General features: G+C 42.0%; 1 pseudogene and 1 gene segment (V, D, J or C); both read left to right on the top strand.

The window, feature by feature from the left end:
• The window catches only part of LOC103739488, a 12,405-nt pseudogene extending 2,353 nt beyond the window's left edge, over nucleotides 1-10,052 (top strand).
• LOC103739486 overlaps nucleotides 1-24,136 on the top strand; it is a 478,332-nt gene that overhangs the window by 193,362 nt on the left and 260,834 nt on the right.

Here is a 24,136-nt window from a genome sequence, read left to right as displayed (position 1 = left end):
CACAAGTATGTTCACATCCTTTGCCCATTTGGAGAGATCTATCCACATACTTCTTCCCCAAATGTCTTTCTCACCAATTTTCCAATCATGCTCCTTCCAAGTCCCTGACCATCCAGCCAAACCATTGGCTACAGCCCATGAATCAGTATATAATCGCACTTCTGGCCATTTCTCCTTCCAAGCAAAATGCACAACCATGTGCACTGCCCGAAGTTCTGCCCACTGTGAATATTTTCCTTCCCCAGTGTCCTTCAAGGTTGTTCCAGAAATTGGCTGTAATGCTGCAGCTGTCCACTTCTGAGTAGTGCCTGCATAGTGTGCAGAACCATCTGTAAACCAAGCCCTAGTCTTCGCTTCCTCAGTCAACCGCTCATAGGGCACACCCCATGAAGCCATAGGTGCATGCTTGAAAACAGGAGGCATCGTAACAGGAGTAGGAACAATAGGCATTTGGGAAACTTCGTGTAACTTGTTTGTGCCCTCAGGGCCTGCTTGGACTCGATCACATATATACCATTTCCATTTAATATGAATTGTTGCTATGTACATCCTACTAAATGGCTTGGTGGGTCAGATAACACCCAGCTCATGATGGGCAGCTCAGGGCACATGGTGACTTGGTGGCCCATTGTCAAACGCTCAGTTTCCACTAAGGTCCAATAGCAGGCTAAGAGCTGTCTCTCAAAGGGAGAATAGTAGTCCGCAGATGAAAGCAAAGCCTTGCTTCAAAATTCCAAAGGCCTCCGCTGTGATTCCCCTATGGGGGCCTGCCAGAGACTCAAATCTGCCACTGATACCTCAAGCACCATCAGGTCTGCTAGATCATATGGCCCAAGTGACAGAGCAGCCTGCACAGCAGCCTGGACCTGTTGAAGGGCCCTTTCCTGCTCTACGCTCCACTCAAAGCTAGCTGCCTACCAAGTCACTTGATATATGGGTCGTAGTAACACACCCAGATGAGGAATGTACTGCCTCCAGAATTCAAAGAAGCCCACTAAGCATCTTATCCTTCACCTTAGAAAGAATGCCTCTGCAAGTTCCACACCACTGAACTAGAAATTTCACTGAGAAAAAAGGCCCTTGAATTTTGGTTAGATTTATATCCCACTCTCATATGCATATGCCTTACTAACAAGTCCAGACTGGTTGCTACTTCCAACTCATTGGATCCAACCAGCAAATCGTTATCAATATAGTAGGCCACTGTGATATTTTGTGGAAGAGTCAGGCGAGCAAGATCCCTTCGAACCAAGCTATGGCACAAGGCTGGAGAGTTAATATGCCCTTGAGGTAGGACAGTAAAGGCATACTGTTGGCCTTGCCAGCTGAAAGAAAATTGCTTCTGGTGATCCTTATGAACAAATATTGAAAAGAAAGTATTTGCCAGATCAATAACTGCATACCAGGTACTAGATGTATTAATCTGTTTGAGTAAGGAAACCACATCTGGTACAGCAGCTGCAACTGGAGTCACTATTTGAGTTTTCGATAGTCATATAAACAAATTTTTCTCATCTACCCATGAGATGAGCAAACCTGAGTCAGTACCCTCAGATACCAGTTTCCTCAGATTTTCATTCCAAACTCCGAGAGAAATGATAATCTTGATTCATCAGGCTCTTAAGTGAAAATATTCCAGACATTACAATTACGATGCAAAAAAATGGACATTTTAACATTTGGACCCTCCTAAACAGAAGTATAATCTTTCAAATAGAATGATAAATGATAATAATAGCACATTTCCTCTAGGTTACCCCAGGATCTCCACAGGCTTAATTGGCTTCCATGGCAATTTGCAGGCAGGAAAAGGTCAGCAACAACAGCAGACAGAGTAAAAGTTCCTGTTACCAGGCAACATTTTCAGCCCTGGCCGCAATAACCTCCACACTCTGACAAAATTAAATTTGGCATGAAAAACTAACTCAATTCCACAGGCTCTTGAGTCAAACAGAGGTTCGGCTCTTCTAACCAGACAGACAGAGCTTTGTATTTGTCAATATCCACAGTGTATCATAAATTTCAGCCTTCCTAAATTGTTACAAGTTTCTTTGTTAACGAGTGCTTACCAAGAAATGCTTATTTTGCTTCTATTAACTCAGTTTCTGTATTGTTCCATAATCAAGAGTATGACATAAGATAATTTCCCTCAGATTGTCTTAAATAACATGGAGACATTATATGTCCCTGGAGGGGATATCACATTCTATTGTACCTTCACCCAACATTTCATCCCCCATCGAAAGGATTGGATCTTTAAAGCGGGATGGAAGACGACCCAGGATTGTTATACTTCCAGGTGGGTCACACTGCCCAATAACCAAAACCAAGGATCAGCCAAGGAAGACCGATTCAAAGCTTATTACCTGTCCTAGCATGGTGAGTGTTACCAGTCCTGCTTCTACTATGAGGATCAGGATGCTATGGTCTGGGGAGCAAATATCCCTTTCCAATTACATCCAGAACGTGAGGAAGACATCATGGTTGCTACCACAAAGGGAAAGGTGGAAGAGCTGGAGCAGCACAAGATTTGCAGAGAAAACCAGCAAACTGGTTTTCTGAAAATACTGTGCCAGCCTCCAGAAGCAGAGCTCAGACACACAGGCCGAGCATCAACAGAAGCAGGAGCTAGACACTCCACAGAGCATCAGTAAGAAGCTAGAACAGAAAGAAGAGCAGAAAGCGGCCTGTTGGGAGACAGTACCTTCAACTGAAAGAACACAACTGGATCACCTCTGCAGATGTGAGGATGGGAATCAACACATCAATGTCAGGCCCAAGCAGCAACTCAACAGGTAGAACTGGAGAACCTTGCTCTGGGAGAGCAGAAAAGACAGAGCCGTTGCAGCATCTAAGCAATGAAAATGGCCAACTCATTCTCAGGTCAAATAAACAGAAAGAACACCAGGAGCTTGAACAAACAGTGGAAAAGATGATCGGAAAGAGACCACTGCAAGGGAGGAACAACAGGAGTTAATGGACAAGAACTTTGACCTGTCAGGATGACTAAGTGATGACAAGATCATACGGGATGCTCTGAGGAGAGAGAATAGAAAAAGGAAATGATCTCTTGAAGAACAATAACAAATTTCTGAGTTACATGGATCTCAACGTTGACTTTTTGCTATACTGAGTGCCTCCTACAGCCAAGAAAGTTCTTCTCCCAGCCCACTTTCCATAAATCTGTAAATCAGACTTTGATTGTGGAATCTGTGATCACATCTTGGAGCAGCAGGAAACTTATACCTGTTTTTTGAGTTGCCTGGTTTGTGACAAATCCCTCCCAGTAAGAAAGAAGCGAATCTTTGGAGACCTTATGTCCTGCCACTCTAAGTGTCCCAGACTATTAGATCTATGCTATATACAGATTTTGTGGTGTAAAACATGCCGTTTCTACTGTAAGCTAAATAAACAGAGAAGCCCGCCTATTAGGGATTTAGCACTTAGCACCACTGCTTGTAAAGGCAGACATGCCCACTGTCTATAGAATGGTGTTAACAGTCTCCACTACCACCATTGTAGGTGACTACCTAACTCATATAACTGTGGCTTCTCAGCCTCTCACCTACAATGCCCAGCCTTCCTCGGGACTCTAGTACAACGGCCCCAGGATGGAACTGACCTGCTGATTCACAACAGCCTGACTTGACACTAAGTGATTGCCTCTGCGTCATCCCACTGCGTTCAAGGTCAGGCCTTGAGTGTATCTGTGCTTTGTCCTCAGTCCTAACCCTGAAGGTAGGAATAAACCAGAAGCTGAGATGTTCTTCCTCTTCCTCAGTCTTTGCTCTAACCGTTAAACTAGGCCCAGATGGCACAGCAGAGAACTCAGATTCTAACTTGACTACCAAGATTTCTCATCTTCATCTGTCAACTCCCAAAAGAAGCATCTTATTTCTGAACTATGATCAAGAAATATTTCACCCATGAAAAGTCTCCTTTCTAGCCTGTTGTGCACATCTGTAATCCAACGGTCAGGAGTGTGAGGAAGGAAAATGTTGAGTTCAAAGCCAGCTTGAGCTACATAAGACAGTGGCTCAGAAAAGTGGGAAAAAAGATAGAGGAGAGATGCAAGCGAAAAGAGACTTCTTTCTACCTAGATACTTCTGATTGGCATTTTCTCATTTGTTCATATGCCTATAGCTTTATTATTAAAGTCATATGTGTGTGTAATAAATAAGCCTAATATTAACAAAAAAAATTAACATCATCTCTTCACACAATTTCCATTTTGACACAACCTCATAAGGAAACCATTCATGACTGGGAAAAATAGCATTGCTCAATCCAATATTTACTGAAAGATTCGTATTCACTTAAGTCTCCTATTCACTTCCTTCTTGTAGAGTACTCTTGGGTTCTGAAGGTGGCATTCAGATCTTTTTAAGGTCAAAAAATAAACAAACCCCTCAAAATATGAATAGAGGTCAAAATTCCATTCATTTAAATTTTAGGCTATAACTAAGCACCTCAAACCTCCTTTTCTGTCCCCTTTCCCAGCTGAGGAGTGTATAGGTTTTAAAGAATAACTTTATCTTTATTCCTTGACAGTCTCATACATGCATATAATGTATTTTGGTCAGAATCAGGCCCCCAACTCCCCTGTCTTATCCCCCTCCCAACCCTCCTGGAAACCTTCTCCTTTCCAACGCATTCCTACTTACATGTCTTTTTTTTAAGCCATTGAGTTTAATTAGGGTTACTTGCATGTATGTGGGTAGGGGGTTATTTAATAATTCATGTACAATTTACCAGTTGCTATACGCCTGAAGAAAAAATACAGCAACCTAATAGTTCCTCAGCTAGGGATGAGGCCTCATATGCTCCTCCCCCATCCATACTTGAATGGTGACAGGCTAAATAGTCCACAGGTCTTGTGCAAGTAACCATAGCTGCTGTGAGTTCCTGAGTATGATGGTCTTGTGTCCAGAAGACAGTATTTTACAGCACTCCTCCCCATCGTCTGACTCTTCCACTTTTTATCTCCTCTTCTGTGATGTTCCTTGAGTCTTTGGGGTCAGAGTGAAGTGTACAGACGTCTCATTTGGGGCTAAGCATTCAACAACCACTTATTCTCAGCACATCAACCAGTTAAGCGTTTCTGTGTTAACCACTGCCCACTGCAAGAAAAAGAAGCTACTTAGACCAGGGCTGAGAGCAGCGCAAATCTGTAGGTATAAATGTAAGTATTTAGAAGGGACGTTGACAACATGTCCATTAAACAAAACAACAGTAGTAGGATCTAAGACCTCCTAGGATCCCAGCCTTGGGCTTTTGACCAGGTTTATAGGACAAGGCACGAATCCCCTCCTGTAGAGCAAGCTTCAAATCAAATCAGAAAGTGGCTGGCTACCCGCATTATTACATTCATGTCACTATTGTACCAGTGTGCACATCTTACCTGGAGAGTTGGTATTATAGCACACAGGATCCACCACTGGGTAAGACAATTGATGACTTTTCTCCCCTAGTAGCCTGCATAGCACCTTCTGGCACTATGGAAACTAGGCCATAGGGGAGAAGTTTCCAGGTCAGTTCCAACTTGATATCTCTATGTCCTGCAATCAAAGTCTGTTGTCTCTTCAACAGTAGGGTCTTACCATCTAGTTTGGTAGGCAACAAAGGATGATGGCAATAGCCCATACTGTTTAGGGGACCTCTGGGGTCTCCCTAACCAATAACTCATAGAGAAATACCCCACACCTGGCACTTGGATTTTCATTTAATAACCCATGACCTATAAGGAGCAGCATTGTCCACCCCATGCAGGGTAACTCTGCTTAAACTTTCTTAATAATTATATTTTAAATTAGCTTACTTAGGAGTGGTTTCCATAAGGCTTTCTATATAGCCTTAGTTTCAGCTAATCGTCCCCTCACCCTCCCTTCTCTCCATCCCCTCATCACTATTCTCTGCCGGAGTTGTTGATTCTGAGACTCGGCCACAGCCTTTACTTAACCTGTGCACCATGAAGCTTCTTCAGGGAAGGCCACTGGCAACCAGGAGTTCTCAATTTCCAGCTACCTTCGTGAACCCCTTTAAGAAAGTAAGGTTCTTTCAGATGTTTTCAGAAGACAATATTTTAAAAGATCTTTTCTACTCTTCTGTGTCTGAAATATGTTGGAGTAGATGATTTTTTCAAAGCTCAGTTTCTCAGAGTTCCAGGTGGGAAACAGGTCAGAGTTCCCTTTGCATGGGACAGACAATCCATACTGTGGCTTTTATCAGCGTTATTATTAGCTCAGAATTTTAGAGTCAAGATTCTCAATAAAAACTGAGTAAGGCAACATAAACCCAAAAAGACAAATGCCACGTGTGCTCTCTTATTTAGGTTCCTGGTTCCGAATCTTTAGATGTGAGTATTTAGCTGCAGAAGCCAGGAAAGTAGAAAGGGATGGACCATGGGGGGATGGAGGAGAAGGAGCTCTAGAGAGGGGGCTAGTAGGTCATGGGTGCTATGAAGCAAGGGAATGGAGAAGGGGGGTCTTTAACCCGGGAGAGAGGACAGCGGGAAATACAAAGGAAGGAGAGGAAAGAGAGATATATAATTCTAAGGATATCTGAAAAAAGTCGCAGGGAAACATTATTTTATAAGCTTACTTACATATATAATGTATTACTTATATATAATTGGAGGGTGAGGGGGTGTTTGTGTGTAACCAAAGGCTATCTAACAAAAATCCCAGTAGTAGGTAAGGGAAGCATCACTTATTACTTCAAGTTATTGGTCAGGATCTATCATAGTCCTTGGTTACCTCCCAGAACTTAAAGGAAAAATCCTATTGCTGAAGACACCACACACTCAGACACAGGACTTGGAGAAATCAACCTGGAACTGACCGGAAGCCTGGTCTCTGAAGGCCACTTCTCACAGTGGCAGAAGGTGCCACACAAGCTGCCAAGGGAGAAAAGCAATCAGTCATCCTGCCCAGATGTACAGCCGCAAACCACGGGGATGACTGGCCCAGCAAAATATCCCTAACAGTGCAATGGTGGCACTTTGATTTTGTGGGTAACACACAGCTAATTGGACTTAAGGCCTGCTCAAGGAGAGAATTCAGGCCTGGTACTGTAAAGTTAGCCAATTACTCCTGACTGGAGAGGTCATAGATCCCTGAGGAGAACCTACTAGTGCCATTTTCTGAAGCCAATATAACTTCTTACTATATTCCAAATGCCTATCCTTATATCCACAGGTAAGTATAGCTCCCACCATTCATCAATGGATGCAATAGACGGAAACTATTACAAAATTCACAACAGATCAAAATACAGAGAATAAGTGACCGTAGGGTACCCAGCCACAATGCAAGCCCCACACCTAAGGCTTAGGGAATACTTCAGAAGAGGGGTAGGCAAGACTGTAAGAGCCAGAGGACCAGAATGCCTGCTGTTAAATAGTATATTCTTGACACATCAGGGAAGCTGCATGCATGAAATCTCAAAGATATAACTCCCTAAACAAGACCCGCACAATGACCAGTGGATATGCCAATGTGAATGGGGAAAATTTCATCCCACCTCGAGATGAAAAGCTACAGACAAGTGGTTGCTGAGGAGGGGAAATCAGTTTTTTCCAGAGACAAGCTCCCTGATAGGTTATCCAGTCCCACATGGTCATCCCTAAACATGTGTGCACACAAATACCAATAAATAGACTCAGTAGATTTTATTTGCAGATAGATTTTCTATAATATATGTGTGCATGTGTACAACAATAATAAAGAAGAGGTCAAACTGAGAGGGGAGGACATGGGGGGAGCCTGCATGTGTCCTTTTATAATTATAAGTATTAGTTGAAAGGAAAATTAAGTTTAGTAAAAAAAAAAACCTCAATGTATAAATTTTCAAAATGAAAACTTATCAAATGCTTGGCTGCTACAAATACTTCTGTTCTAAGGATATTTTCTCCTCAGGCTTTTTTTTCAATGTATTTTTTACTGAATTTTTGTGGACTTCATACAAAACATCTCAGTCATCTTTACACCCTCTTCCCCCATCTGTATCACCCAGAAGCCCCCTCCACCAAATTTCATGCATTCTGTCATGTATGTTAAGGCTATCAAGTCTTCTCTGTATACCCAGATGTCCCTCAGTGCAAGTTCATCCACTGGAATCTAGTCAGCCTATCTAGACTCTCTCCCTTAAAGATCGACTCTCCCTCACCCAGCAATAATCAGTTGCCGAGAGTTCTTTGGCTGTTTGGGGCCTGCGGCCCATTTCCCCAGTTCTATGCTGGGTTTTTGTCTGATTCAGTTTGCATCAGTCTTGTGCATGCTGACAGCACTGCTGTGATCTTAAGACTTTTAAAGTCTATTTTGAAATGCAAAGTCAAGAATCTGACTCTGACCAGGCATGATACCACATGCCAGTAATCCCAGGACTCAGGAGGTAGAGGCAGGAGAATCCCAAGTCCAAGGCCAACCTGGGCTACACAGTCCCATAGCAAGACCTTGTCCCAAAATCTTTGGTCTCATTGGGTTCCTTTGCAAACTCTTCTTCCTGGATCAGTACATTTCTGAGATTCTTGGCTGAAGACAAAAATCAGAACTGCTTGATTGTAAGGTCCCTGTCCTTGTGCGCCTGACGGATTTCTATCTCCTGTTCTCATCATTATGACTTTTAAAATGAAAAAGTATCTCTGTCAAGTCCAAAATTCACATATCAGAGCTTCTACAATAGCACTTACTGAAGGAAACAAAAAGACAAGGGAAAGATCGAGTTTGAGATTTCTCCAGGGGCAGTACACAGCCTACCCTCACATTCTGGGGCAGCAAATAGAGATGCTGCAGGGCTTATGTCAGACCCCAAGAAATTTTAAGGTGCATTATTGAAGATACACTCGCTCTTACCCTGGCATTAGGGGTAGGCTCTAAATTGTGTAATTATAGCACTATAAAGGGAACTTAAAGCCACCAGTCCGCTGTGTCCTCTGACACCTCGCCACTCTTCCAAAACCGATTGATTGACTCAAGCACTAGGCTGAAGTTCAGTTTAAGAGAACCAATTCCTTCTCCGGAAGGACAGCCTGCAGAGAACCAGCTTTGCTCTGTGTGTGTGAAATTTACAGGTCCAGAAAGGGAAGGAAAGTGTGTGGTCACAGGGAAAAAGACTCCAGCACTTTGTAATGCAGAAAGTGTCCCCAGTTCAAGAATTCAATCAACAAGTGTTTATTTAGTGTCCACGACTTGCCAGACTCTATTCTAGGCACTGTGCTATATCTTCAACAAAATGCATAAAGATATCAGATTTAATAAACTTGAAATATAATAAGCAAACTACGTAATATATTAGATGAGTAGATGAAGAAAAAGAATCAAAGCCAGTTCTAGGCATGGTGGGTGTTGGGTAAGGCAACAGGAAGGTGCCCTTGAAATTTAGATAGGCTGTCAGACCAGGCTCATTAAGAAAGCAGCATTTGACTAAGCCCTTGAAGAAGATAAGGGGGTGGGTATTGAAGATATCTGGGGCAGGAACCTTCCAGAGAGAGCAAAGAGGCAGTTCTAATCTAGGAAACATCTAGCATGTTCAAGGGCTGAGTAAAATGGGAAGCCATAGGAAGCTTTTGAGAAAGGAATGATGTGATCTCACGTGTATTCAAAAGCCTCACTCTGGCTGCTGTGCTGAGAATAGAGGTAGTCCAAATGAAAGCAAGAATATTGTTGAATTAACATCAGAGCGGATGGGGGCTGGAGTTACACTGAGCTCAGAGACTTCCTCCACAATGAAAGCCATTCAGAAACAGCGATTGTGTCACTCTCTCTGCTGTGGAAAGGGACGGAGACATATTAGGTAGCCTTTCCGGGGTTCCTCTGTGGGTTAAGATAAATAATGGGAAAATTCATTGCATATCTTCTAGAAGACAGTATCAATGTTTGCTTCTGTTATGCAAGACTCTCTACTCAAAGCCGGACCTTAAAACTTGTCCTGTGATGATGAGGGCAATGGAAAATTCGGAGCAGAAGGGATAGTGAATGGCTACCTAATTAAGCTTTCTGTGCCCGTTTTCCTAGCAAGCACAGATAATTGACAAGTGGAGAATTCACTCCTGAGCATGCAGGAGCTGTCAGCCCTTAGCAGCACTGTCTATATAGTTTCTAATATAAAATGAAAATGCAGACTTTCTTATTCAAACGTTGTTAGGACAATGATAGCAGGACTTTAAACTATTTAAAGTGCACACAGAGTGTGCTAGCCCTGGTCTTTGACTTTACCCATAAGTAAGCAAATTATTCAAGTTCGGAAGTTATAGATAGGAGCATGGGAAAGAACTCAAAAAATGTGATACTGCTTTAACACACTGTAGTAGGAAAAACTGTATCAGGAATTGTGACTTTTAGATCAGATACCAGGGAACAAAGTGGGAAGTCACAGCTTTATTCACAACCATGCAGAGAGTAGGCCCAGGGGAGTAATCTCCAAAGCCTGATCAATAGGCAACATCTCTCTTCCAGTACATAAACAATGTAGCATCATTCAGACCCGCTCTGGCATTAATGGCCAGTAGATCATGGGACTTTCCAGCCTAAGTCACTGTGAACCATGCATGTCTTCAGTCTATGGACCCCCATCCTTCCATGACTTGTAGGTTGGAATTCCAAGCCAGGAATCGTGTTCACAAAAGCAAGAGTGAAAATTATACACCTGTTTTCTCAAGGCAGGTAGGAGGGCTGGTTTCCAAGGTAACTAGGATTTGTTTTCTTAAGCCAGCAGGGGCTATTTTCACAGGCTAGCTACTCTGGGTTTTCCTCAATTAATTTTAGTTTCCTTCCTTAGTAATCTCAGTTTTCCTCCTCAATAGTATCATCGAGAAAGGAAAGATTAACCTCCAACCACCTCTAGGCTGATGAAATAGCCTATTCTTTTGATACCACAAATTGAATATAAACCCTTCAAATAGGACCCTGAGTTGTGGCAGAGACCCAGGTGCCAGAAGAGATCATCTACGGAGAAAAAATATAAAGGAGTTATTAGGCAAACCAAACAGAGATTTTTAAATCTTCAAAGTGAGAAGTATTCGTTATTCTTACCTATATGAACTGTTGAGTCAGGATTGCCAGCTTTGTTCGCTTCGGGTAACCTCTCTGATCGTCAGTTCCCTTACCTGCAAAATAAGATGCTATTAAAACCTACTTTCTATAGTCACATGGACATGTATATATGGAAAGCTCATTGCTCGGCACTCAGTAAATACTACCTGTCCTCATCACCCCGACTGGTAGCTATTGCTTTAACTAGACACAGACAGGACAGAACAAATCAGCAAGCCAGAGTTTCCCTCATCCAGTCACTCATTCAGTCGTACTTGTAGTTTAGTCCCTAGCCGACAATTCTGTTGCTTCTCGGATTGTTTCTTCCTCAAGGGCAGAACACATCTTTGCCTCGGCTTACCAAAAACAATAACTATTTCTCCATAGAACTATGCAGAGCACTCGCGTATACACGGAGGCACACAGTAGGTTTCGTGATCTTGCAACTGAATATCTGAACGAGACCACTACCAAGAGGAAAACCGTGCAGAAGCAAAAGAACAGATGTTTCCCGATGGTGCAAGTGAGAAACCTCTGCACATGCGGCTGAGTGCCACTTCTAAAATGGGGCAGGTCTTGGGAGACAACTAGTCCCAAACCAGGAGGGAGTGAAGGCTCTCCACAGTCCCCAGCAGGAGAAGGTGTGATCTGCACCTCCGCATCATTGTTTGAGAAGCAGTTACCCTGTGAAAAGCAAAATACGTTGACATTTCTGGCTATCTTTATCATTTCTCTTGCCTCTCCTTATTAATTATCTCCCCTCTGACATGTCAGGATAAATTCAAGAGAAAAATCACAAAAGTGATTAGGTCAGAAATAAAACTTTCACTTTCAGAAACTGTCTGTTCAGACATTAATGTTCTTTTGTATGCCTGATGACTGTGAATTAACAGACGCACTGAGTGCAAATCGTGAGGAGCTTGGGAAAGTAGGTTTGTGAGCAGTCCTGAGAGGTTTTTCTCCTCTCCAGACTATGGGAAGATACGCACACTTCTGGATTGGCTGCTCCAGGGATCAGAAGCTTAGCAGCATTATGAGACTTTATCTTAGAGATAAGGTAAAGAAAAGTCATAATCTTGCTCATAACTGGAGAGAGAAAGAGAGAGAGAGAGAGAGAGAGAGAAAGGAGAGGGGGAGGGAGGGAGTGAGAGAGAATCACTCTCTGACTTCCACATACCTATCTATGCAGAGAGAGGGAGAGAGAGAATGAGCATCACTCTCTGACTTCTTCAACCCCCAAACAATAAAGGGGAGAGGAGGGGAGGGGAAGAGAGGAAGCGGGGGGAGGGAGGGAAGAAGAGGGAAAGAGGGAGGGAGGGAGGGAGGGAAGAAGGGGAGAGGGAAAAAAGAAAATTGTTAAAGTTAGTAACACAATGAAGGAATGTTTTGTGCCATCAGTTATTTAAAGCATGTGATAATGTGATAGTCTGATAATATCCTTGTAAACATAAAAATGGATAATAAGGATAATATCCTTAAAAACACACATCAATAACAAAACATTAATATCTCTGAAGAAAAATTAGTAACCCATAAAAGTTGTACAAATGGCCAATTTATAAAAAGGCATACAAATTTTTAGCAAAGAAACAAAAAAATCTCAGAAGCTGGGGCAAAAAGATCACAAGTGCAGCCCTACCTGGGCTACAGCAGAGGTTTACGGTCAGCCTGGAAAACTTAGACTCTATCTCAAAATGAAAAACTAGGCAATTTGAAAGTGTAACAAAGATGGCAGATGAGAAACCACGGCTGTGAGACCAGGAGTTCGGAAGGAAGAACGCCAAGATAAAAGCCACCAATAGAGATAAAAGAGAAGAGCTATGGAAGGCAGAAACAAGACCAGGTGCAGCGGGCTTCCTCCGCCACACCAAGCCCCGTACGCTGAGCTGGGTCCCACCAGGGAGGCGCAGTCAAGAACTCTGAGCAACGGGTGTTGCAAGAACTGAGAAGAGACGGTTCACACTGCTGGACCCTGAAATCACAGGCTAATTCGGCATCCCCAGTGAGGTGAGTGCAGCACAAGAAGCCACGGTTACAGCACCAGAAAAGGGTTCCGGGCTTGAAGCACCCCTCACTCCCACCACTGAGGGGTCAGCATGGAATTAGACTGGGAATGGAAGAACACTGTGGTGCAGCCTTCTGATGGGAACAACACACCGTAAGCAGTACAAACTGGGGAGACAGCAGCAGAAGGATGGCGAGGGAGTGTGAAGCTGAGGAATTCTCGAGACCTCCACCTCAGCCATGGCTGGGGTGTGCGACGCAGCTAAGGAAAATGCAGCAACTGGGCCCTCCCCAACCAAGAAACACACGAACCGAGAACGAACATTTTCTACTTCATTTCTGCCCGTTTTTGTTTGTGCTACTTTAATCTCTGATTTACTTTTTTAAGATTTTACTTAATAATTTACTTTTTAATAATTTACATTTTTAAAACTTTGATATATTTTTATGTGTATGTGTGCAGGTATGTACATGTGAGTGCAGTTGCCCACGGAGGCCAGACATGTCAGATCTCCCTGGAGCTGGAGTTACAGACAGGTGAGCTCATCAGGATGGGTGCTGGGAATCAAACTAGGCTCGGTAGCAAGAACAGTGCATGCTCTTAACCTCTGAACCGTCTCTTCAGCCCCTAATTTACCTTTTTCCCTCTTTATACTCACACTTCTGTGCTTTAGCTGTTTAGTTGTTTGTATATCACTGGAAAAGCCTTTTATGTATGTTGTTCCTTTCTCTAAACCTGATACCTGATTCCAGACCTCTAACCAATATACGGTCCGTCGCATCTTACCCACCTTCTTCCTTTCCCCTCTGTCCTCACTTCACTACTTAAATATTGATACTTTAAACAAGGTATAAGCTCCATTTCCCCCAACCAGAGCCCCCTGGGCTGTACAGGAGACACAAGTGACATGTACGGGCACCTGCTCCTGCAGTTAGTGCTGCGGCTGCTGTCAAATCACCATAGTTATTAGTGGCTTTCCCCTGAACGTAAATCCAGGCAAAGAAGACCTACCAGGAGGACTCATATATCTCACTAGATGTGCAAAACATAACAAAAGAACACAAAAAATGACACGGCATTTCACTATAACACTCCCGAAAGCAGGTGATTCCTCAATACGGAAAAGCAAAGATAATGAAAAAGATTTCAGCGTCCTAATTCTATAAAGGATCATTGGTCATACAGATGACTCAAAAAATAGATAGAAATCAATTCAGGACCTAGACAAGAAAGTTACCAAAGTAGATGAAAAATCCGTAACCCAGGGGAACACTTCAACGAGGAAACCAGGATGTTGAAAAAGAACCAAATAGAAAATTCTAGCAATGAAAGAATCAATCAACAACAACAACAAACGGCAATAATCAGTAGCAGCAGCAAAGAACAAACAGAACGAGTTTCACGATACAGGACAAGGTCAAAACAATAAAACATCAGGCGTACATAGAGGAAAAAAGTTAATAACAGGAACAGAACACCCAAGAACTCTAGAGTATATTCAAAAGATGAAGCCTAAGAATCGTAGCATGAAAAGAAGGAACTAAAGGAAAGGCCACACGCTTAGACAGTCTAGTCAATGAAATTATAATTAAGAGTTTCCCAAACCTAAAGAAAGAAATAGGCATCCAAACACAAGAAACGCTCAGAACTGAACAGGAGTGACCGGCGAACAACCTTTTCACAGCATACAGCAGTCAAAATATCAAAACTACAGAGCAAAGAAAATAATACTAAAAGTTATCAGGGAAAAATGCCAACTCACATACAGAAACATCAGCAACCCTGAAAGCATAGAATGATATTTCAATGTCTGAAAGTAAATCATTGTCAACCAAGATCAAAATACTGAGCAAAATCACCTCTTAAAATTGATAGAGAACTAACCATATTTCAAGACTAGTACAGGTGAAAGCAGTTCGCGACAACCAAGCCAATACCACAGAATATTCTTAAAGTTATACTACACATAGAGGAAGAAGAAAGACAGTTTCATCCACAAGAACACGGGGAAAATACACTTCATGAGAGGAACAGAAATGAGCAAAAGAAACAGAAAAAAATCAATCAAGCCTAGAACATCAAGCCAATAAATCTCTAAGACTACTGAGTAAGAAAGGAAAGAACCACTAATAAACCAACCAGTCAAAACAACATCCGGGGCTGGAGAGATGGCTCAGAGGTTCAGAACACTGGCTGTTCTTGCAGAAGACTCAGGTTCGAATCCCAGCACCCACATAGCAGCTAGGAACTATCTGAAACTCCAGTTCCAGGGAATCTGACAGCCTCTTCTGTCCTCCGAGGGCATTGCACGACACCAGTGCACTTACCTTCATGCAGGCAAAACACACATACACATAAAATAAAAAACTTACTAATAATAAAAAAATCCAACAAAATCATTAATAAAAGCAAACCCCTTTCAATTACATCCTTGAAAGCAAATAGCCTTAACTTGCCAATAAAAGACACAGACTGAATTAGAAACCAAGATCCGGCTGTCTGTTGCCTCCAAAACCTCACATAATTAGCAAAGACTTCCATGAATACAATTATGAAATTACCAAGAAATGGGTGAAACTGGAAATTATATTAAGTGGGGTAGTCTACGCACGGAAAGACAGCTACCCCATCTTGTCTCTTATAAGTGAATCCCGCTTCTAATTTTTATATATGTGGGTGTGAGTGTGGGTAAATGAAACTAGAAAGAGGACCCCACAGGGGGCGAAGGAGGTTCTGAAGGAAGGGATAAAGAGGGTCATACCACAAGTGTCAAGAAAATACTGGGGGCAAATGGTATAAGCAGAGAGGTGGGTAAGGAGATGGGCCAGGAGTAGGGTAGAAGGACCAACCAAATCAAATACATAAGAAAATGCCATCAGGAAGCCTATGACTTTGTATCCCAATTTAAGAATACAAAGAAATATTTAAAAACAGAGAAAGAGCTGGTGCTCTAGGACAGTGATAGAGTGCTTGCCTAACTTGAGGCCCCAGGTATAAGCTCCAGTACCACAAAAAAAAAAACAAATAAGTAGATACATTTTTCCACCTACCAAAATAGTAAACATCAAAAGCACACACATGTACATGATCATGAAATTCCTTCTCGTATCTCTGCTGTTCTGAGAACCTTTCCCAAATGAGCATCACTCATCTCGAAGCACTCATGACATAACCAGAAGCAATTATTGTAAATACTCAATCCTCAGCCTGATTGCTTCTAGTCTAATTGAAAAACTACGCTATTTTTAAAAGATTTCAGCTATTTTATTTATATTTTCCTGTATATATGTAAGTACACCATATGTATGTGATGCCTGTGGAGACCAGAAAAAGGTGTGGGAGCCTCTGGAATTGGAGTTATGGGTGTTGTGAGTTGCCATGTGGGTGCCAGGAACTGAACCTAGATGCTCTGCAAGAGCTACCAGTGCTCTTAACCATTGTGCCGTCTCTTTAGCCCCCAAAATCATATTCCTGAAGAAAATATTTTCCGGTTCTAAGAAGCGAAAGTGAAGCCAGAACTAAAGAAAAAGAAAGAAGAAAGAGCAAACCATTATGAACCAGAACAAACCAAATGTGGTGATGCATTCCCATTCCAATCTGAGACGCTTTCTAGCTCAGACAGGCTTGTGTGGGCATTATTAGAAGATAAAGGACACACACACACACACACACACACACACACACACACATACACACACACGTCTCTTTAGTGTCTGAAATTCTTACATGCTGTCATGTCTGAGTTCTAAAGGGAATTATTCTCCTTTAGGATCTGTGTCCTAGATGCAATAGCTTATTAGGATATATTGTCTCCTTTGCCTGAGAGAACTAAATTACACCCAGAGTCTGTTAAATGAGCAATAATGACAAGGAAGTACAGAATTTTGAAAGGCAGGTGATTGCTTTATAATCCGTTCATCAACTTGTCACATGGGGCACTAGCCACCAAGAGAATCACAATTTATGCAAATGAACTCTGAGTCCAACTGTGATCCCTTTACTTTTCTATCTCCACAGTCATTCCTGCAGCAGATCCATCCCTGACAATGAACTCTTTTCTGCACGCCCTAATTCTGATCTTAATGTTTGGTAAGTACATTTTATTAGAAAATTTTTTAGACTTTCAAAATACTAAAAAAAAAAGAAAGAAAAAAAGCTTCTCCAAATGCTGTAACTCTGGTCAAACCTATAAAATAAACTTTTTTTCCTTGCAGAAAGAGCTAATAGCAAGGTAGTCACACAAAGAGCCCAAATAATCACCTTAGAAGGAGCAACCATGACTATGGATTGCAATTACATATGCAAAGGGTACCCCAGGCTTTTCTGGTATGTTCAATATCCCTACAAATCTCCTCAGTTTCTTCAGAAAGAAACAATGGAAAACAGCAAAGAGTTTGGAGCCAAAAATATTAAAGAAAAAGTCTCTCCCGTAGTGAATTATTCAGGCCGTGTCGCAGACTCAGGCATGTACATCTGCCTTCTGGGAGACACAGTAACAAGGTGCCAGGAGGGGCCATTCAAAAACCTCAAGGGCCCAGGTGAATTGTGCATTGAAGCTGAGAAACCTTGTTCTCTCTCACACAGACAGTTCTGCTGGGATCTATTGCAAGATAAGGAAAACCAACATTATCTACAAGTGCCTAGAGGCATGGTTTCTTGGACTAAAGACAGGTCGGGGAAGAGGGTTTCAGACAACAACGTCCCTGCTCTCAATTATGTTAGGCTGCTCTTGTCCTTGGGGGTCTCTTGTGTGATGCTTAGGAATTAGAATCTAATGACCTGGAAGTCAGTCCCAACTATGCTGCTTACTATGCAAATTTGGCCAAACTTATTATTGTCTAAGAGCTTTAGTGTTTCTTTTCAAATTTTTATTATTGTATATTTATTGTTCAAATATACAAAGAAGTGAGTTTACAACAGTTTTGTTCAAAGTATACCATGCGCTCTGCCCATATGGTCTGGAAGATACCTTTGAAACCATGTGAAAGAACACATGATATTTGTCTTTCTATATCTGGCTTATATCACTTACTATGATGATTTCCAGTTCCAGTCACCTTCCTGCAAATTATATAATTGTATTCGTCTATATGACCGAATAAAAACTCCATTGCATATATGTGCCTCATTTTCATTGTCCCTTCATCTGTTGGTGGGCATATAGGTGATTTCCTAACTTAGCTATTGTGAATTGCACCATAATAAACTTAAATGAATAAGTGTCTCTGTAGTGTTCTAATTTTCCACTGGGAAGTAAAAGTTTAAAAATTCCCATAAGTACCTCATAGGGGTAAAGCAAGAAAAAGCAGGCTTAAAGGGACAGATGAGGACTCAGAGTGTTGCTGGAACAAAAAAGCCCACGTGACAGTCCTCCTGCCTTGTGTCATTCTTTCTGCCTGGTCCTGGTCATTCTAACAGAGTTTGTCCAATCCATTACTGGTTTATCACACCCATCACAACTCAATTCTAGACCCAGTTTCCAGGTCATGCTGTACTTTATTCTCACTCACTGGCCCCTACCTCATACCACACACACAAAATTAGCTGGCCACGGGTCATAGGCCAAATATAAGGCAAAATTGTAAAACAGAGCAAAAATACAAGATTAAATTTTTAGTCAAGAGTGCTGACTAATCCCAGCACTGAGGAGGTGGAGGTATGAGTTCCAGGCCAGCTTGGGCTGCAGTGTGAAACCCTGTCTCAAAAAAAAAAAGAAAAAAAGGTTTTGTGGTCTTGGATTAAGTAATGATTTCCTAGATGTCACACTAAAAACAAAAGTAATAAAATAAAATGTTGAGTTGGACAACAACCTGCAAAAACAGAAACGTTCAGTATTGGTTGGACTGCTCGTAGATTTGATAGCTGGGTTTTCTTAATATTTTATTTATTATTTTTATTTTATCTGTATGAGTGTATTGCCTGCATGTAAATAAGTGCATCCCTGTCGTGCAATGCCCGAGGAGGTCAGAAGAGGCAGTCAGATCCCCTGAAACTGGAGTTATGGACAGTTGTTAGCTGCCATGTGGGTGCTGCGATTTGAACCCAGGTCTCCTGCAAGAACAGCCAGTGTTCTAAACCACTGAACCATCCCTCCATCCCCAATAGTTGTTTTTTGAAAGGCAGGTAGCTGTGATACAAACCCCAGGACATCTACCCACCCAAAGAGCCGAAGACTAGTTCCTGTGGCCTTCCACCTTCTTCCATTCAGCCCCTCTTGGGACTCCACCACCAAGAAAAGTGTAAACGTTGTCAGGTTTTCCTTTACAACTTGCTGTAGCCTGGATAGCTGTGACTGGTGAGTGGGTCAACCGTCCGTGGCTACCAGTTGCACTGAGACTGTAACAACATTTTTACTCTCTGTACAACAAAAAGAAAAGCCTTTGTAAATAAAATCTTAACATTAAAAAAAAAAAAAGTCACCAGAAAAAAGAAAACCCATATAATGGGAAAGAACATTCGCACATCTTCTGTATCATGTATTTGTTAACAAGTACTTTTTCCTCTGTGCTAGGAATTGAATCCAGGTTCCTCTTCTGACCTACACGGGCATTGCACAATAGGGTGCAGGCTGTGCCGGGAGCCCCAGGGAAGCAGCTTTGATGAGGCCTCACCATTCTGCAGTGGTCTTCTCTTTGATATAGCTGTCTTTGAGCCATCTGTACTCCTGTAAACCCCTCCCCATACTCCCATAAGTAACCCCCAAAACCCACTGGCTCACTAATCCCGCAGAATACTCTTTTGGTCTGTCCCCAGCACCCTATCTAGGGTGTGCAGGTATCTGTTCCTATCTCCCCGGGAAAAGTCACACAGTAAAGCAATACTAAGAAGACTGTTAGGGAGCTGGCAAGATGGCTCCCCAGGTAACAGCACTTGCTATGCAATACTGAAAGCTTGACTTTGGTCCCTGGAACTCACATAAAAAGCTAGCTGTAGTAGCAAGCACCTGTAATTCCAGTGCTTGCAGGGCGAGATGAGAGGTAGAGACAGGAGAATCACCTAGAAGCCCCAAGACCAGCTAGCCTGGGGCATGCAGCACCACAGAAACAAGAGACACCTTGCCTAAAAAACAAGGTGGAAGACAAGAACTGACATCTGAAAATTATTCTCTGACCTCCACACATGCACTGTGACCTGCACATAACTGCACACACACGCGTGCGCACGCACACACACACACACACACACACACACACATACGCATGCACCCACTCACCCATGCATGCACACGTAGTAATAATGAGACGTTGGGGGAGGAGGGGAGGGGGAGGGGAAGAGGAGGGGGAGGAGAAGTCATCCTGTTCCCATCGATCCTTGTTGGGCCTTGGCCCTTTCCCACTGAGGCTGTAGGGTGACTCTCTGGGGTGAGTTAGCCAGAACCTGCCCACCCATCCTCCTGCTTTGGGACCATCACCAGTCCCACTTCTTTAGAGAGCATACCTTCCCCGATAGCTAGTAAGAAGCAGCCCATCCTGCTCCCAATGACTCTCCTTGAGGCTTGGTCCCTTCCTGCTGAGGCAATTTTACTAGAATTATTCTAGAATTTTGCTGGACCTTCAAAGAAGATCTACAACCAATAATGCCTAAATTATTCAAAAAGATAGAAGCAAGGAGAACTCCCAAATTCCTTGTATGATGCCACTATTACTCTAATACCAAAACCAGGAGAAGATACAACAGAACAAGAATACTATAGGCCCATACTCCTGAGAACATAGATGCAAATTTTTTCAACAAATTACTCGAAAATTGCATATAGACACACCTCAAAACGATGATTCACTATGATCAAGTAGGCTTTATTCCAGAGATGCAGGGATGGTTCAATATACTGATCAACAAATGTAATAAATCATATAAATGGACTTAAAGACAAAAAACACATGATCATCTCAATAGACACAGAAAAGGTCTCTGACAAAAATCCAACGATCATTCATGATAAAAGTCCTAGAGGGGATTATACTGGAAGGAACATGCCTCAGCATAATTAAGACTAAATAAAACAACCCAAAAACCAACATCATTCTAAATGGAGAAAAACTGGAAGCATTCCCATTAAAATCAGGAACCAGACAAGGATGTCCACTATCTCCACTCCTTTTCAACATAATGCTTGAAACTCTAGCTAGAGCAATAAGACAAGAGCAGGAAATAAAAGGGGTACTAACTGGAAAAGAAGGGGTCAAATTTCCTTATTTTCAGAAGATATTATACTTAAGAGACCCCAAAAATTTCACCAGAAAATTTCCAGAAATGATCAATACTTTTTCAGCAAAGTGGCAGGTTACAAAATCAATCTACAAAAATCAGTAGACTTTTTATATACTAGTAACAGTCATAGAAAGAGTTTAGGGAAACACTCCCATTCACAATGCCTCAAAATAAATAAATAAACTATCTAGGGATAAACCAAACCAAAGACATTAAAGGCCTATTCAATAAAAACTTTAAACAGTTGAAGAAAAAGGTTGAGGAAGAGACAAGGAGATGGAAGGCTCTCCCATGCTCATAGATTTTGGTAGAAGTAATATAGTGAAAATGACCATCCTACAAAAAGCAATTTAAAGACTCAGTGCAATCCAATCCGAATCCTCCTGACATTCTTCAGAGAAATAGAAAATTACATCCTAAAATTTATAGGGAAACACAAAAGACCCTGGAGAATCAAAGCAATTCTGAGCACAAAAGGCAGAAGTTCATAAAAATCAGTTGAAATACTGAACAAAGGACCCTAAATTTATAGTACTTTCTGTGTAGTTATGCAAACTATCTCAAGGGAAAGGACATTTTTTCTGAAAGGGCACTGGAGAATCTAATAAAATCCATTTTTAAAAAATATAATTCTGTCTCACAGGAAGAAGAAAATCATCAACTGGCTATTCTTTGCGAACCTATTTCTCTCTGAATGTATAATAAGCTGTCCTCTTGGGATACCAGACTCAACCCAATAACCCAGCTCTCATTTGCCAAGGGATGACTCTGGATCAAACTCACAAGGTTTTATAGCTGTATTAACAAAAACCAACACCATCTAACCTCTGTGTCTATGCCTCCAGTCCAAATTGATGAGCTTAATGTCTATATAGATTCAATAAACTGTCAGCAGGGAGAGGTCTATATTCATCTCTTAAGGGTCACTTCTAATGAATGAGAGACAAGATGGAAAGGATTCTCAAAGGCAGAAAACTATTACAAGATTAAAATAATTAGCCACTACGATTACACCACTGCATATGGACTATAATCACAGATGAGTAGAAACTATCTGAATGAAATAATACTCTGACAGGAAAACAACGTTTGAAACATTTTTGAAGGATGTTGACTACTGTAACAACCCCAACAAAAAAGATGACTAAAAGAGCCGGAAATAGTGTATGGAGAAATAAGGATCTCATCTGAGGAAGCCAGAGGTGTTAGCTGCGGCAGCTTTAGAAAGAACACACCTACCCTTGAGTCTTTGAAAGATAGAGTGTGGAATTCAGAAATGCTCTACTTGATGTAGCACAGCTGGTTGAACTCAAGAAATCACTGGGAATCTATCCCCCCATCCTGTGCATATTCATGGGAATCCAAGTTGGGTGGTTATAACTGGTTCTATAGCTCTCTTTTTCCATTCAAGTATTTGGCCTGTTTAACAAGTGTTTGCTGCCAGATGGCAATATGAGCAAATTATTTTAAAGATCATGGATGGCTCCCTTTGCAAGTTATCCTGTAAATCCTGCAGTGATCAATTCTGTGGTCTCTATGGGATGAGAATAAAGTTATAATAAAGAGGATTACAGCCGGGCGTGGTGATGCATGCCTGTAGTCCCAGCACTTGGGAGACAGAGACAAGGCGGATCTCTGTGAGTTCAAGGCCATCGTGGTCTACATAGTGAGTTCCAGGACAGCTGGGGCTACAAGGAGACCCTGTTTCCAAAAAAAGACCAAAACCTAAAAATGAAGATTACTTTGATCAACTAATGTTTATTCAAAAATCCTCTAACAGAGAACCGTGTGAACTTCAGTTAGAGTAATATTGGTGAATACCTAGCAAGTTTTACTGGCTACTTTGTGGCTTCAACGAAAAAGGCAGGTTGGAGGATTTCTAGGGATGGGAACTTGGTGAGTAAAGGGATATTTTCTCATAATTCTAAGGCTGGAAGAGAAGTGACCTCAAGTGGTTAGTCCAGAGGGTCCTCTGGAAAAACGTATAAAGAAATGCATAGAAATGCTGTGTATTTTTACTGAATTTTTGTGCATTTCATACAATAAATCTTAATCCTATTTAGACCCCTCCCCTATTCACATACCCCCCCCCAACAGAGTTTGTGCATTCTGTCATATATGTTAAGGTCTATCCAGCCAAGCATTTGTACCCAGATGTCCCTCGGTGCAAATTCATCCACTGGAGTCTAGTCAGCCTATCTAGAGTCTCTCCCTTAAAGAAGATCAACTCTCCCTCGCCCAGCAGTAATCAGTTGTCAACAGTTCCTTGGTGAAGGTTGGGACCTACTGCCCATTTCCCCAGTTCTATGATAGGTTTGTCTGAGTGACTTTGCATGGGTCCTGTGAGTGCTGTCAGGATTGCTGCAAGTTCACATGAGCAAGTTTCCAGAGGCCTGGAAGACTTGTTTCCTTATGTTCATGCACCACCCCTGGCTCTTACAATCCTCTGCCCCTCTTCTGCAATGGTCCCTGAGCCCTGGGTGGGTGAGGTTTAATATAGGAGTCCTATCCAGGGACACGCTTCAAGTTCTTAGTCTTTACAGCTTGGCTAGTTGTGGCCTTCTGTGTGCATGGCACTGTTGCACAAGGAAGCTTAGCTGGTGCAGATTTAAGGGATTCATTAGTATTCTCTCTTCTACCCTGTTCTATGTTCCAGGAGCCTTAGGTGTAGAGGTTCCAATGTAGATGTGTCACTTAGGGCTAGGCATCTCTCAGACATGTATTCTGTGTGTGTGACCAGTTGTAGAACTCTGTAATAGCCTCCATCTGTTGCAGAAAAAAGCTTCATTGATGAGTAGCGAATGTTATACTTGTATATAGGGAATCCCTTCCATTCTTTGCCTCTTATGAACTGATTGTTCTTCGAGCTTGGTATATAGACACACCAAGG

Source organism: Nannospalax galili, unplaced genomic scaffold (genome assembly GCF_000622305.1).
Source record: "Nannospalax galili isolate Female #2095 unplaced genomic scaffold, S.galili_v1.0 scaffold1119, whole genome shotgun sequence".
Classification (NCBI taxonomy): domain Eukaryota; kingdom Metazoa; phylum Chordata; class Mammalia; order Rodentia; family Spalacidae; genus Nannospalax; species Nannospalax galili.
Note: the sequence above shows the minus strand (reverse complement) of the source record. Positions and strands in the feature narration are given on the sequence as shown.